Source organism: Gorilla gorilla, chromosome 10, assembly GCF_029281585.2.
Source record: "Gorilla gorilla gorilla isolate KB3781 chromosome 10, NHGRI_mGorGor1-v2.1_pri, whole genome shotgun sequence".
Classification (NCBI taxonomy): domain Eukaryota; kingdom Metazoa; phylum Chordata; class Mammalia; order Primates; family Hominidae; genus Gorilla; species Gorilla gorilla.
This window is the reverse complement of record NC_073234.2, coordinates 87,270,605-87,285,939: the sequence shown is the minus strand read 5'-3', so window position 1 is coordinate 87,285,939 and position 15,335 is coordinate 87,270,605. Positions and strand designations below refer to the sequence as shown.

Sequence of the window (15,335 nt, the reverse complement as noted above, 5' to 3'; positions counted from 1 at the left end):
GACTCACTCCAATCTTCAAGTGTAATTTTGAGATTATTTGTTCCGTGTCCAAAATGTCTGGGAGATACTGAAAGACTATGCTGAATTTAAAAGTGAAAGTTTTGCAAACCAAAAAATAAGGAGCATTCATTGCAGGTCATGCTGAAAGATACACACATTAAGCCCCCTCAATTTAGGATGAGGTCAGCAAACTTTTTCTGTAAAGAGCCAAAAAGTAAATATTTTAGGCTTGTGGGTCATATGGTCTCTGTCACAACTGTTCAATTCTGCCACTATATCTCAAAAGCAACCATGCACAATAACAAATGGATATAGGTGTATTTTAATAAAACTTGTCTTTATTTGGCCCATAAACAGTAGTGTACTAGTGACTGGTTTAGAATCTTGAGACACCGTGCTGGACTGAAGTGGTCAGAGAGAGCTTCCTGGTGGAGGCACAACTTGAGCTGAGACTTTTTGGCCAGGTAAAGACCTGCAGGTTCCGACAAAAAGAAAGTCAGGAGAAACTGGTGCTCTAATATAATAGCAGCCAGCAGCCACAGGCAAGGAACATACCTCATGATGCAACCAGGGATGGGTAGGAGGAGAATACAAACATGTGCTTTTGTAAGCTATTGCTTGAGGGACCCGAATCTGAATTTAGCCTCTGATTAAGATACCTATTCTGAAACTCAGGATTTGAGAAAACCTCTCATGACATACTCAACAGCCACCTGCAGCACGCCCTCACTTCCCACCCTGGCCATGCGTCAGAAATTCTGCCTCTGCAATTAGCAAATATACACGTACAACATATGGAAGTCCAAACATATGCACGTAAAACTAGGAGTTGTGCCCCTGCAATCTACAAATCCAGCCTGTAGCAGGTGGTCACTACAGGAACCCATGCATAGACAGCAACTGTCACTCAGGGTTGCTGCAGTGAGAGGGGCATCTTCAATGAGCTAGGATCATTCAGTAGCACCCCTGAGGCAGAGAAAAATGAGATAGAGAACTATAACAAGAATAGGCTATCAAACAGATCCCCTAGCTGCCTTCCTCCTCCCCAACCCTCTACATATTTCAGTGTTCTCGGCAAAATACTTTCTGTTTAAAGTTCAGGTCCAAATGGAGTCTCTCCTGCCCCCAAATTATTTTTGTTTAAAAAGAATTAATTGCAGTACATGAGGGATGAGGGAATAACACATACTGAAGAAAAAAACAGAAATTCACATTTGCTTTCTCTGAATGCCAAGACTAGGTCTTCCACAAACCAAATTAGAACAAGATTAGCCTTGTTTAAATTTGGCTGTTGATAACAAATAAAAAATTACAACCTGGCAAATATTTGCTGGGAAGATCAAGGCTTCTAACACCTCGCACCTGTGATGAATTTAGAATGAAAGCTTGAAATGAAAAGACAAAAATAGAAAAGATGTAAGGAAATAAGTATATAAATGGTCTGCCTCTGGTTCCAGAAAATTCAACTAAATCTGTTTGAGTTGGGTAAGCCAGTAAAGCTAATAAGGGCTGTGCATGATCAGAAGGTAGGAAAGCAATGAGGCTGAGACAATAAAGGGAATATTGAGAAGCCACTTGAGAAGAATCGTTAAGTCAAAATTTTCCCTTCAACATCAATCTGCAAACATGCAGCATTTCAGAGGGGAGCTGAATATTCAACAGGCAGAATGAGATCAAGTGTAAATTAGGATAGGAAGAAAGAGTTATTCAGGTCTGTTACTTAATAATGAACTTCCAGCCTCACAGTCTTGGGAATATGAGTGGTCATGTATGTTGTCAACTGTTCTGTTTGTTTCTCCTCGATAACTTGTCCTGCTCTTTGAGTTAAAAACGGGTGCAATGCACTGCTGCTACCCTAAACCCAAGTAAGTCGGCCTCTGGTCATATCAACAGACTTCTCATACCACTCTAACCCCACACCCCAGGTAACTCTTTAAGGTAAATATTTAAAAATCAATTTGATCGCAAAGTAAATACTAGTTTTATCTACTTCGTTTCTGTTGAAAATATCCAAAATACAGAAAAAATAAGAAATTTTCCATTTTTCTATGTAGTTAATACAAGCATACAGTAACAGCTGATATTTGAGAGCTTACTATGTGCCAGGCATATGTTTAAGGTTAAGTGTTTTTATATGAATTGGCCCATTTGATTCTCACAATTCCGAGAGGTAGATACTGTTATTATCTCCATTTTATGGATGAGGAAAGTGAGGCTCAGAGAAATTAAGCTGCCTGTCTAAAATCATGGATTCAGGCTTAAAACCTAGTCAGTCTAGCTGAAGACTGGCTGTAATCTTAATGGATTAGTATACACATATTAAATGAAAAATTGTACTCCAGACTGATGGAGTAAAATTGATTTTTCACATCCCAACTTATTTTTCACATACCAAACTAAAATAAGGTTTATAGGTAGGTATGTGTATTCGTATGTAGAAAATCTCATATACAATTATATGTCATACTAGGATATATTTGTAGATCACAAAGAGTACTTTCATCTTTATTCACTCATTTAACCTTCCCAGTAAGACTATGAGGTTTTTCCTGGCTCCTCAACAAAACAAACATGTGTTTGGGGCACCAGGAATGCAGGGCACTGACATTTTTTTAGGACTTTGAAATTTGACATTTGAGAAAAAAATCATAGTTATGAGGAAAATCAGAATGTGTTGTATTTCTTTGAATTTGTTATGGGTTAGTGGGTTTTTTGTAAATCACGTATGAGAAGGGAGCCAGAGGGGTGCCCTGGTCTTTTCAAGGCCTTCTATATATCCTTGTATATCATTATGTATCTTTCTTTCTTTTTTGAGATGGAGTCTTGCCCTGTCGCCCAGGCTGGAGTGCAGTGGTGTAATCTCGGCTCACTGCAAGCTCCGCCTCCGGGTTCACGCCATTCTCCTGCCTCAGCCTCCGGAGTAGCTGGGACTACAGGCGCCCGCCACCACGCCCGGCTAATTTTTTGTATTTTTAGTAGAGATGGGGTTTCCCCGTGTTAGCCAAGATGATCTCAATCTCCTGACCTCGTGATCCGCCCGCCTCGCCCTCCCAGAGTGCTGGGATTACAGGCGTGAGCCACCGCTTCCGGCCCATCATGCATCTTCCTATGGGCGTATGTTGTAATGTATATATATAACAGAAGTCATATTCCAGCATCCTACAACTCTGCTCTGGTCCAAAACTAAAGTTACGTAAGGACTCCACATTCTAGAGAAATTCCCCAGCAGCTGAAGCCAACCATCTCCTTACAGGGCTTGGTGAGAGGCAGCACAAATGGCCCTATCACCAACAAATTCCTTCTGTACCACCTGTACCACACTCTCCCCAGACCTCATCCACCAGCCTACTAGGGAATCAGAGATGCTCAGCATTGTGAGGAGGTCAGTGTTTGAGGGAAAGGGCAGTTTCTTTCCTCCTCTCAAAGTCAAGACAGCAGGCTGCTCCCTGAGAGCGCACCTGCGAGAAGTGGAGTAGGGCACTTTCTTTCCCAGCCGGACCCTTACTGGGCAGCAGGATCCAGGCCTCCAGGTGCTGCCACCACTTCAGAGCAGGGGACCGACAGTCCCTGGGAGAGTGTCTGGAGGCCTGGGAGGATGGTGTACCACGGGGAGCCTGGACATACGTCCTCTGAAATTTGAGGTTCACGTGAACATGAAATCTAATGCCCAGCAAAGTCTAGACATTTATGTGGGACCCAATGTGGTGCGCCTGCGAGAAAGATGGAAAAGTCCCACGCCATCCAGTTCTGCTCAGTTCTCAGGAGGCAGAAGACACCACGGTGGTCCCCATCACCGTCATGAAGAAGCTCTGAGGGCTGCCCCAGCTACGGTATGTCACTGACAAGGCCAAGGGAGGCAGAGCACATTTCTGCAGTTGCGGAGGTGAGGGAATGGTCTCCCCCAGGAAAACTGTGCCTAACACCATTTCAGCAGAGAACACTCTATCGATAGGGATTTGTCAGAACCAGGGTGAGTGTGGCCTGAGACCTACTCACCACTGACATTCCAGCAAGCGTGTAAAAGGGCCTCAGCCTCCTCCCTCCCTCCTCGCAGCCCCCAACTCTAGAAGAAATAGGTCTTAGAGAAGGGAAGGAAAAGTGTCTCCGAACCAGAGAACTTCCCAAAAAACACATGCACATCCACACACATTCACTCCAAATAACTGCGGGAGAGGGAGGATACACTTTGAATCAAGTTTGAGATTAATATTTTTTAAATGAAAAAGACCAGGTCTTAAATACCCAAATGAGACTATACTAATAATTGAAAATGACAGGAAATTAGATGTTGCTAAGAAACTTGCTTCCCAGCAGGAAAGTAGAATTCAACCCAATACAGTTGAAAGTAAAGAGTGGGAAAAATAAAACCATTTTATGTTGCTACAAGATGATACTCCTCAACAGACTAATTATATGTAAATATTATAATTGGATATCTAGAGAGTCTCCTGCATTTATATGGAATTTGTTAGGATTACAGCATTCTCAACAACCACCAAAATTATAATTCACAGGTTCTTAATTTACTGGAGAAAAACAAATGGGACTTTCAGTAGTTTCCATTCACTGTAGATTCTGCCCTCTTGTCAAAGAATGGCAAACTAAGATTGTATGAGCATTGATATGGAACCAGTGTTCAGTGATGGCAGTACTAGAAAGAAGCTAAAATGGTCACCATGGGGATGTCAACTTGAAAACAGGGAAAACTCTCTGGTGGATTATGTTACTCAGAGATGACTAAGAACTTTCTTTGAGTATATTGAAGGCTGTGGGAGGCATCTGTCTGCCTGTATGGTTAAACCCCACTCTTCCTAGAGAAAGGGAGATGATTCTGAAAAACCAGCCTTGTGCCTGCAGAGAAGAATGAGTGGAAAGTGCATAGACAAATCTAATTGAGGGCAGGTATAGATACAGTTATTTTGTGCGAGTCCTGAGCTTATTAGACTGAAGTTGTTTAACAAACACATTTTTGACTCAGAAATTCAGGGACATATACCCCACTGAGACTGAAATTGTGGAAGTTCTTTCTACAGCCAGATGAATAAGCAACAATGATTTCATTTTGTTTAACTATTATTTGATCTTCTCCTCCAGCGGTCCAACAGCCAGCTATTTTTCTTACACATTTTTTTTAATTAGGGGAATTGGAAAATACTCTATTGTGATGCTATATCCTGGCTGCCTCCTGTAGTCCTTGCTGCTAGAATTCCTAATATGAGATGCAGTTTCTCAGCTTGCGTTATCTTTAGAAGAACTTCAGTGTGGGGAAGCAATTCACTTATTCATTGGAGGAAGATGTGACAGGCTGCAATTGATAGTATTTACATCAAGATGGCAAGACTGTCTGAAACACAACACCAATTGTGTTCTTTGAAAACAGCCGGATTTTCTCAGTGGCAAGGAGCAAACAGAGAAGAAGATAACAGAGAATTGGGTAAGGGAATGGGTGAATCTGATAGAAATAGTTAAGAATGAACTCATTTACTATTTTATTTCATTACATGTTCCTTAGGGCAGGAGATGCCTCACTTATTCAAGAGATGTTTATCTGCCTGGAATAGACTGTCCCTCTCATCTTTTCTTTCCTTCCCCACCTTTGGTGTTTCTGTCTTGATTGACATTTCTACCTGGCGGTTGGAGAAAACAAATAAGAAGAGATTAAATGCATCAACTTTGCAACTCATTAGAAATTAGCAGCTTATTGGCATGTTCTGCATATGTATCTCAGAACTTAAAGTATAATAAAATATGTATAATTTTACTGTATGTAAACTATACCTTAATTTCTAAAGTGTAACTTATGGTGTTGAATCAATAAAACCACGGAATCCTTCAAAAAAAAAAAAAGATTTAGACAGGGCCTTTGAAGAAAGATTATGGGAACATCAAGGCTAGTGGTCTCTTGTTCCTTCTTGATTTTTGAGATGCCTTTGTTGCACTCCTCAATAAATATACCCTGAATCTGGCATAATTTCCAGAGAGCTATTTGTAATTTATCCCTTTTCCTTCTTATTCAAGAAAGCACCTAAGAATATAGAAGACTGATGTTGACATTATTCTAACATTATTATAAGAATAACCTTATTTTTAATCTAATGTAACTTTTTAAAGGAATTCATCACTCAAGATACATTAAAGACCTAAATGTAAAACCCAACACTATAAAATCCCTAGAAGAAAACCTAGGCAGTACCATCTTGGATATGGGAACAGGCAAAGATTTCATGACAAAGACACTAAAAGCAATTGCAACAAAAGCAAAAATTGGCAAGTGGGATCTAATTAAACTTAACTGCTTCTGTGCAGCAAAAGGAACTACCAACAGAGTAAATGGATGACCTACAGAATAGGAGAAAATATTTGCAAACTATGCATCTGACAAAGGTCTAATATCCAGCATCTATAAGGAACTTAAACCAATTTATTAAATTGGTGCAAAAGTAATTGCAGTTTCTAACACAAGAGAAAAACAACCTCATTAAAAAGTGAGCAAAGGACATGAACATTTTTCAAAAGAAGGCATACATGCAGCCAATAATCATATGAAAAATAGCTCAGCATCACTGATCATTAGAGAAATGCAAATCAAAACCACACTGAGACCATCTCACGCCAGTCAGAATGTTTATTATTTAAAAGTCAAAAAAATAACAGATGCTGGCAAGGTTGCAGAGAAAAGGAAACACTTATACACTGTTGGTGGGAGTGTAAATTAGTTCAACCATTGTGGAAAGCAGTATGGCCATTCCTCAAAGAGCTAAAAGCAGAATTACCATTCAACCTAGCAATCCCGTTACTGAGTATATACCCAGAGGAATATAAATCATTCTACCATCAAGATGCCTGCATGCAGAAGTTCACTGCAGCACTATTTACAATAGCAAAGACACAGAATCAACCTACATGTCCATCAGTGACAGATTGCATGAGGAAAATGTGGTACATATACACGATGGAATACTATGCAGCCATAAAAAATGAGATAATGTCTTTGGCAGCAACATGGATGGAGCTGGAGGCTATTATCCTTAGCAAACTAATGAAGGAACAGAAAACTAAATACTGCATGTTCTCACTTGTAAGTGGGAGCTAAATGATAAGAACTTATGAACACAAAGAAGGAAACCACAGACACTGGGGTCTCCTGGAGGGTGGAGGGTGAGAGGAGGGTGAGGAGCAGAAAAGTAAACTATTGGGTACTAGGCTTAACACCTGGGTGATGAAATAATATGTACAACAAAACCCCATGACATGTGTTTACCTATGTAACAAACCTTCATATGTACCCCTAAACCTAAAGTAAAAGTTAAAAAAAAAATTCATCATCACAAAATTTATAATTAACTCTTATCAAGCATTTGTTGCATGTCTCACAACTGAGGTGTCACACCAGGTGTGCAGAAATTTCAATCAGTAATTGATGACTCTCATTTTTAGCCAGTGACCATAGTGTTACCTAGTACTATATTAGTTGGTACCACCTTCATGAAATAGTATCACCTGCATCCAGGTGTCTACAGAGTACAGCCAAATACTCAATGAGTATTCGAGAAGATCGCTTATGCCTCTGAGACTGGAAAAATATTGCCAGAATATATATATATATTCTGCATCAACTAAAAATACAAAAAATACTAAAAATACTAAAATCAACCGGGCATGGTGGTGTGTGCCTATAATTCCAGCTACTAGAGAGACTGAGGCAGGAGAATCGCTTGAACCCAGGAGGCGGAGGTTGTAGTGAGCTGAGATCGTGCCACTGCACCTCAGCCTGGACGACAGGGACCCTATCTCAAAACAAAACAACTATATATATATTTTTTTCTGAATATTGCCAGAATGCTATATATACTAATATATAATATATAATAAGCATATATATACTAATATATAAGTGTATATATATGCCCAGAATATTGCCAGTATGTATGTGCATATATATATATATACATTTTTTATCCCCTTCCATTATCTTCCATTGATTTGCTTTTCCAGGTTTTGAATGAAACTGAGATATATGTGGCTGTTTGGGTACTTTGTGACTCCTGCATAAACACCAGTTGTTGATGCTTTAATTTGTCTGAAATGGTTTCTCCTTTTTGCTTTTCGGGCTTGGTGGGTTTCAACAAGAAGTCTCAGCATTTCAAATATGCTGAGACTTCTGTAAAGAGAAGAATAATTTTTTAAAAACCCAAGTCACTTTATTCGATTGGTCTTGTTTTCAACCTGTGTGTCATACCACCTATGTCAAATGGAAGTTGCTAAGCAGATTTTTTTTTTTTTTTTTTTTTTTTCGAGACAGAATCTGACTCTGTCACCCAGGCTGGAGTGCAGTAGCACGATCTCAGCTCACTGAAACTTCTGCCTCCCAGGTTCAAGCAATTCTTCTGCCTCAGCCTCCTGAGTAGCTGGGACTATAGGCGCGTGCCACCACGCCTGGCTAATTTTTGTATTTTTAGTAGAGACAGGGTTTCACCATATTGGCCAGGCTGGTCTTGAACTCCTGACCTCGTGATCCGCCCACCTCGGCCTCCCAAAGAGCTGGGATTACAGGTGTGAGCCGAAGTACCCAGCCACTAAGCAGATTTTTTAAAAACGAAAACATGTGGCCTCTTGGGCAGTACATATATATATATATATATGTATGTATATATATATATATATATATATATATATATATATATACACACACACTAATATGTAGTATTAGTACATATATAATATATATAGCTATATATATATATTATATATATACACACACTAAATGGAGTTGATGATGAATTCTAATTAAGGTTTAACCATAAAGCAAATGTAATCTTTATGTACTGACTTCCAAGAATTCATAAGAAAAGTCTGGGAGTCCTGCATTTGATAAAATTAGACTTCAGAATTCAGACCATAAAGGACACTCAATAAATTTATGATAAAATATTATCAGTAATGCCCGGGGCAAAAAAGCAAAAAGTAAAATATTCAAAATATTACTCTGCTAAATGTGTCTCCCTATTAGGATATACACTTTTTGAAGGCAGAGATTTTTGTTGCTGTGTTCATTTTTGTATCCCTGCTACCTAGGGTGGAGCCTGGAATGCAGAGGTGTTCAGGCCAGGCACGGTGGCTCACATCTGTAATCCCGGCACTCTGGGAGGCCGAGGCAGGTGGATCACCTGAGGTCAGGGGGTCAAGACGAGCCTGGCCAACATGGTGAAACCCCGTCTCTACTAAAAATACAAAAATTAACCAGGCATGGTGGCGTGTGCCTGTAATTCCAGCTAATAGAGAGGCTGAGGCAGGAGAATCGCTTGAACCCAGGAGGCGGAGGTTGCAGTGAGCTGAGATCGTGCCACTGCACCTCAGCCTGGATGACAGATACTCTATCTCAAAACAAAACAAAACAAAACAAAACAAAACAAAACAGAAAAATAATATTTGTTAAGTGAGTAAATCAATCAGCCTAAAGCAAAACACAGATTTAAATGTTAGGGAAAAAATAGTTATGCATCAGAGAGTCTGGCAGATATATGTCTTGCCTCATATATTTCAATTACTATGCAAAAAGCAAAGATTCAGGATTTTAACAAACTTTCTGGTAGCTTCCAATTATTCCTATGTACAATTTACATATAAGGGTTTCTTTTTTCTAATTTTCTCAATTCAGTTTTCCTGACCCTTGTCTAGACATCATCACTCAGTCACACTTGTAACCAAAATTTTCACCAGGAAAGAAAGCAGCATATATAAACCCAAAGGGACAGAAAAGTCCGAACTTAACTAAATACAGAGATGTTTCCTTGGCTGGACATTGTAATGAATGAACTTCAAAAACATTTCCAAGGCTACAGAGCACAATGATTTAATAATATTTTTTTACAAACAAAAACTCACAAATCAGTACAGCAACTTAACAACCATCTAAATGATGCCTGAATTTCAAAACATTCAAGTCATCTGACATACGTGGCTTGACGGGGACTCATCTGTAGAGGAGGTTAGGAGCCCCATGACTGCTAAGCCACACCATAGAGTAAACATAAAGGCATAAACGCATTTTCAGCTAGTCCCCTAGGCCAGTCAGGTAAAGAGCATTTGCGATCACATATTTTATTTGCTTTTGCAAATGAGTTTTGCGCACATGAATTTTCGTAAATGAGTCTACGGGCCTTAAGGAACTTTCAGATGGGAGCAAACAAAAACGTTAGTTTGTTTTGTTCACATTGTTAATATTGGTGCTGCCTTTACAAGAGACATAATGAAAATAAACTACTGCACCTAAGGAGCCTCAGGGAGAACAAAGATTTAACTCCTAGAAATTATTTGTTTTTATTTGTCCTGTGCACCACAGGATAGGGCTTCCCACTATTTTCTCACCTTGTAGAAAGTCCTCTTCATATTCTAGAGAAGTGATTTTCATCTGCAAAAACTATCATGAAATTAAATATCAACAGCAACAACAATGGATCTAACATCCGTCAATATGTGCACGCTCAACATACACAAGGAGCTTGAGCTCAAAGAACTTGATACAGAAAAGAGCTAAAATTCCCAGTCGCCAATAGCAGCTAACAGTCTTGGGCCACTGGAATGAAGATTCACAAAGAATGAAGAGTCACAGATTTAATCAGATACATCTTGCACCTTGTTCAAAAGGGACAGAACACAGCTAACTCCTAGGCCCTATCTTTTTCAGAGTGATAGATGAAGAAGCGTGATTATCCTACAGCTCATGGTCCTGTGCAAATTAATAACAGCATTCATTTATTCACCCACCCATTTCACTGTAACAATAACAATACTATAATAGTTCATTACATGGATTATGTCATATAATGCTTATCCCACAGAGTGACTAAATGACTATTCATGTCCTCACTTAACTGTTGAAGAAACTGAGGCTTACAAATGTAATAATCTGGCCAAGATCAAACAGCTAGTAAGTACAATAGTGGGGACTCAGCTATAGGAAGGCTAGCTCTAGAGACCCCACTCTTGACCAATACACATCAGTACAAGGTACTGACTACCCAATATGTACCTAGCATCAAGGTTTGGCCTCCGTTTCCTCATTCGAAACTGAGGGAAATAAGACTTCTCACATCGTGAGGATCAAATGAGAGGTCATCTGTAAAACATCCTGGCCAGTGCCTAGTGCCTAATAGGTACTCAATATAGTTGATTCTCTTCCTCCAGGTGTATAAAAATGAATAAAATTTCATCACTTCCCTGCAGGGTTGGAAACAGGTCTGGAGATGACAAAACAGCGCTGTTCCATATAAATCCATTCACCTCTCAAGCAGGACTTGTGGAAGTAATTCGAATCCTTCATGTTCATGAAAATCATTTTAAAGTAAAAATACTCATACCTCTTTCCCTGTGAAATACATTAGAATTTGGTGCAACTGTTGTCCTTGTCAGTAAGTGATACAGGACCATACTGCGTTAATGTTTTCCACAGCTGTGGGAGCCATGCTACAATCAGACAACATCCTACTGAGGCATTCACACACATCTAAAAAACCCACCAAGCCCAAAAAGCAAAAAGGAGAAACCTTTTCCAAATCAATTTTCCCTTTTGTCTTTCTTTGCAACTCTCAGGCTCCCTTCCTTTCAGCCATTGAGCTGCGCTTCAGGTAGAGAGAAACACTTGGCATGAAAATGATTCTCCCATAAAGCCTGAAGTATTTTAAATACTTATAAGAACTGTGCATTTCAAATACACTAAGACTTCTGTGAAGAGAAGGATAACTTTATAAAAACCCAAGTCACTTAATTCTATTGGTCTTGTTTTCAACCTGTGTGTGATACCACCTATGTCAAATGGAAGTTGCTAAGCAGATTTTTTAAAAAAGAAAAGACGTGGCATCTTGGGCACAGAAAGATATTTGAATTCTACAGGAGAAGCACTCTAAAAATCCCTAATATGACCTTCCTCAGAAACTATCCTACTCATCTGGGAAATGACCCCAGTACTACAAATATTTGGTTTTGTTCTACTTTTCAATTTACCGCTTCATTTCAGAGAAATTAAAGCATCAACAACTGGTGTTTATGCAGGAGTCACAAAGTACCCAAACAGCCACATATATCTCAGTTTCATTCAAAACCTGGAAAAGCAAATCAATGGAAGATAATGGAAGGGGATAAAATTAGCTCAGTCAGGGAGAAAACATATTTGCCTTCTAAGGTGTCTCTTCTCAAAAGGGCAGCGAAAGGAAAAAAATTAAAGCTTGGTTTCACATCACAGTAGAACCTACAATTCATCAAGGTGACCATCTGCCAATGAAATTGATGAGGAAAACATCATTAAAAAGAAAAACTTGCAACGCCCCCCCCCAATTAAGTTTTTTTCCCTGTTAAGAAAGCATAACCTTCCCTTCCATTCTTCCTCTACCTTCTACTTGTTATGCTTCCAATTAAGATTCGCCTATCTAAAAATAGGTAATGTGGCACTCACAACTCCTGTTAGTAATGTATTCCTTTAAGCTACATTCTGAAACCAAGCAGGATCCATAAATCATGCCTCTTCTCTCATGAAATGAGAAATGCTAAGGTCAACTGAAATTTTTGGAAAGGTGGAGAGGTAGAGCCACCCCAGTTATTTTTCTGCAAGTTGCAATAATTGCAAATGCCTCTTAGGAAAAACTCAGCATCAGTAATCCCCTAGCTCAGACACAAAGCTAAACTGTCACAGCTACCTGCAAGTGGGAGAAGCCCTAGTGTGCACAGTACTGAGCACTAGGATGCGAGAGGCAGGGCAGCAAAACAGCTCTACTCCAAGTCTGCAGTCTACCCTTATTAGTCTCTGATCATCTGTCTCTTTCTTTTTCTTTGCAGACCTATGGCTGAGTCATCTAGTGAAAGAGAAAACTGAGAAGACCTCCTAAGAAGTGAGATGCTGGCTTGGAAATCCAATATGTTCATTCCAAGGCACATCCATTCCATATTTATGTATCTACTCAAATATCTTAAAATGCACTGCATAGTACCGAATCTCAGTCCCAGAGGGTTTTGTTTTGACATCATGTAGTACTTGGCAGTATAAGCAGGAAGAGGAGGGTAAAAAAAAAAAAAAAAAAAAAAAAAATGCCCTTCTCTGCCTTGATGAGAATAGAAGGTTAGAATCAACACCACTCCATGTAAAAGGAGAAAATTCTCTGTCTCTCTGATAGAGCTGAGTAGAATATTCACAAGCTCACCCAAATTGAATGTGCCTGCTGAGCTGGTGATTGCATTTTTCAGATATGCTAGTCCTCTGTTGGAGCTGTTTTGTTTTAGGGTCTCTGTTTAGCTGTGTACTTACACTCAGAGCAAATGAATCACAAAGGGTGCAATTTTATAAATAAAAAAATCAAGAAATAGATAAGCTAGCAACTAGTAAAAACCAGAGTGACACATCCCTGGCAATTGATTTTCAAGCCTCAGCCCAGTTGTGTTTATTTCCATTCATTCTATATCTCATGAGGGTCAGGCTTTGGGTAGGAGGAGAAGAACATGGGGCCTGGAAGAGAGGGAAAAATCACTACACAGAATGGAGACATGGTTCTGCCATGCCAGACCCTGGCAGATGTCCCCAACAACCTGCGAGAAACAGGTTTGCAGTGTCACAGGGCTGGCTTGAGTTCTGAGTCCATAAAGTTCTAAGTGTATTAAATACTTACAAGGATGGTGCATTTCAAATATGCTGAGAATTCTGTAAGGAGAATAACTTTTACAAATGCCAAGTCACTTAGTTCTGTCGCTGTTATTCCCAACTTGTGTATGAAACCACCTATGTCAAGTGGAAGTTGCTGAAGCCACTTCAGAAAACAAAAAAGAAAAGGGTGTGGACTTTTGAGCAAACATTTAGATTCTACCAGAGGCATTCTTGGAACCTCTAAAAGTGACCTTACTCAGAAACTATTCTGGCCATCCAGGAAATGACCCCAGTACTATAAATATTTGCTTCAGTTCTGCTCTTCAATTTACTGCTCCATTTCAGAGGAATTTTAAGCATCTATACCTGGTGTTTCATGCAAGTGGCACAATCAGCTGTGTAACCTTTAGTAAGTTTCTTAATGTCTCCGAAGTTCAGTTTCCTCATCTTCAAAGTGCGTACAATAATGGCACCTACCTCAAGGGCTCGTTGTGTGGTTAAATGACAGAAAATCAAGTGACACGTTTAACACAGTGCAGGATCTAAGAAAAGGAACCCAATACAATCTGAAAGTGTTAGCTGAGAGGTCAACATAATGAACATTTTTACCACAGTGAGCCATTCAGGGATGAGTCCAACATAGACCTGTTGCGAGCTTATCCTCCAACCTTATTCTGGCTGAGACACATTGACCTGGGAAGGCCTTTGAGGGGGCAATTTTCCAGATTAAAGAAGCAAACTATGTGCATAATTTAGGTGAAGCTGGAAGGTCCCCTCACACACACACACACACACACCCCTATTTTTTAAAAGTTCCTTTAACCCAGCCCATCATGGAGCCTGAAATTCCTTAATTCAATTACTCCTTAAGATCCTTTAGAGTCTGGTGCAGTGGCTTACAATTATAATCCCATCACTTTGGGAGGCCGAGGCAGGAGGATTGCTTGAGGCCAGAGTTCAAGACTAGCCTGGGCAACATAGTGAGACCTGTGTCTCTGCAAAATATGAAAAATTAGCCAGATATGGTGGCACACACCTGTAGTCCCAGCAACTCAAGAGGCTGAGGTGGGAGGATCACTTGAGCCTGGGAGGTGGAGGCTGCAGTGACCCATGAGCATGTCACTGCACTACAGCCTGGGTGACCAGAGCGAGATCCTGTCTCACAAAAAAAAAAAAAAAAAATCCTTTATTCATTTTAAATGAGCCTAACAATTGATTATATGAAATTGAGGAACAATTAGCTATTTACCACATGACACTAATAATCATATCTATCATAGATTTAATATCTCCTTGTGCCAGTCAGCACTCTGAGTCCTGTAATCATTGCTAATCCTCCCAATCATGCAAGGTGTTGTGCCCATTTTAAGACGACAACATGAGAATTAGAGAGACTAGGTCAATGCCCACGACCATAGAGCTTTTAAGTGGTAGAGCGGGAATTCAAACCTAATTCTGTGTAGCTCCAAATCCTATACATTCTGCCACATCTTCTGCTACACCATGCTACCTCTTCTTTCATAGGGATTAGTTGTACAGATAGCACATTAGCTCCCACTGTGGGAGAGCAGTTAAAAAGTGTCATAAAGAAATGAAATGGGGCCAGCCACAGTGGCTCACATCTGTAATCCTAGCACTTTGGGAGGCCAAGACAGACAGATTGCTTGAGCCCAAGAGTCTGAGACCAGCCTTGGCAACATGGGGA

At 39.9% G+C, this 15,335-nt stretch overlaps 1 protein-coding gene across 1 annotated transcript in view; it reads right to left on the bottom strand.

Moving 5' to 3' along the window:
* TPH2 (tryptophan hydroxylase 2) overlaps positions 1 to 15,335 on the bottom strand; it is a 96,274-nt gene that overhangs the window by 63,149 nt on the left and 17,790 nt on the right. The gene's annotated exons all lie outside the window — the stretch shown is intronic.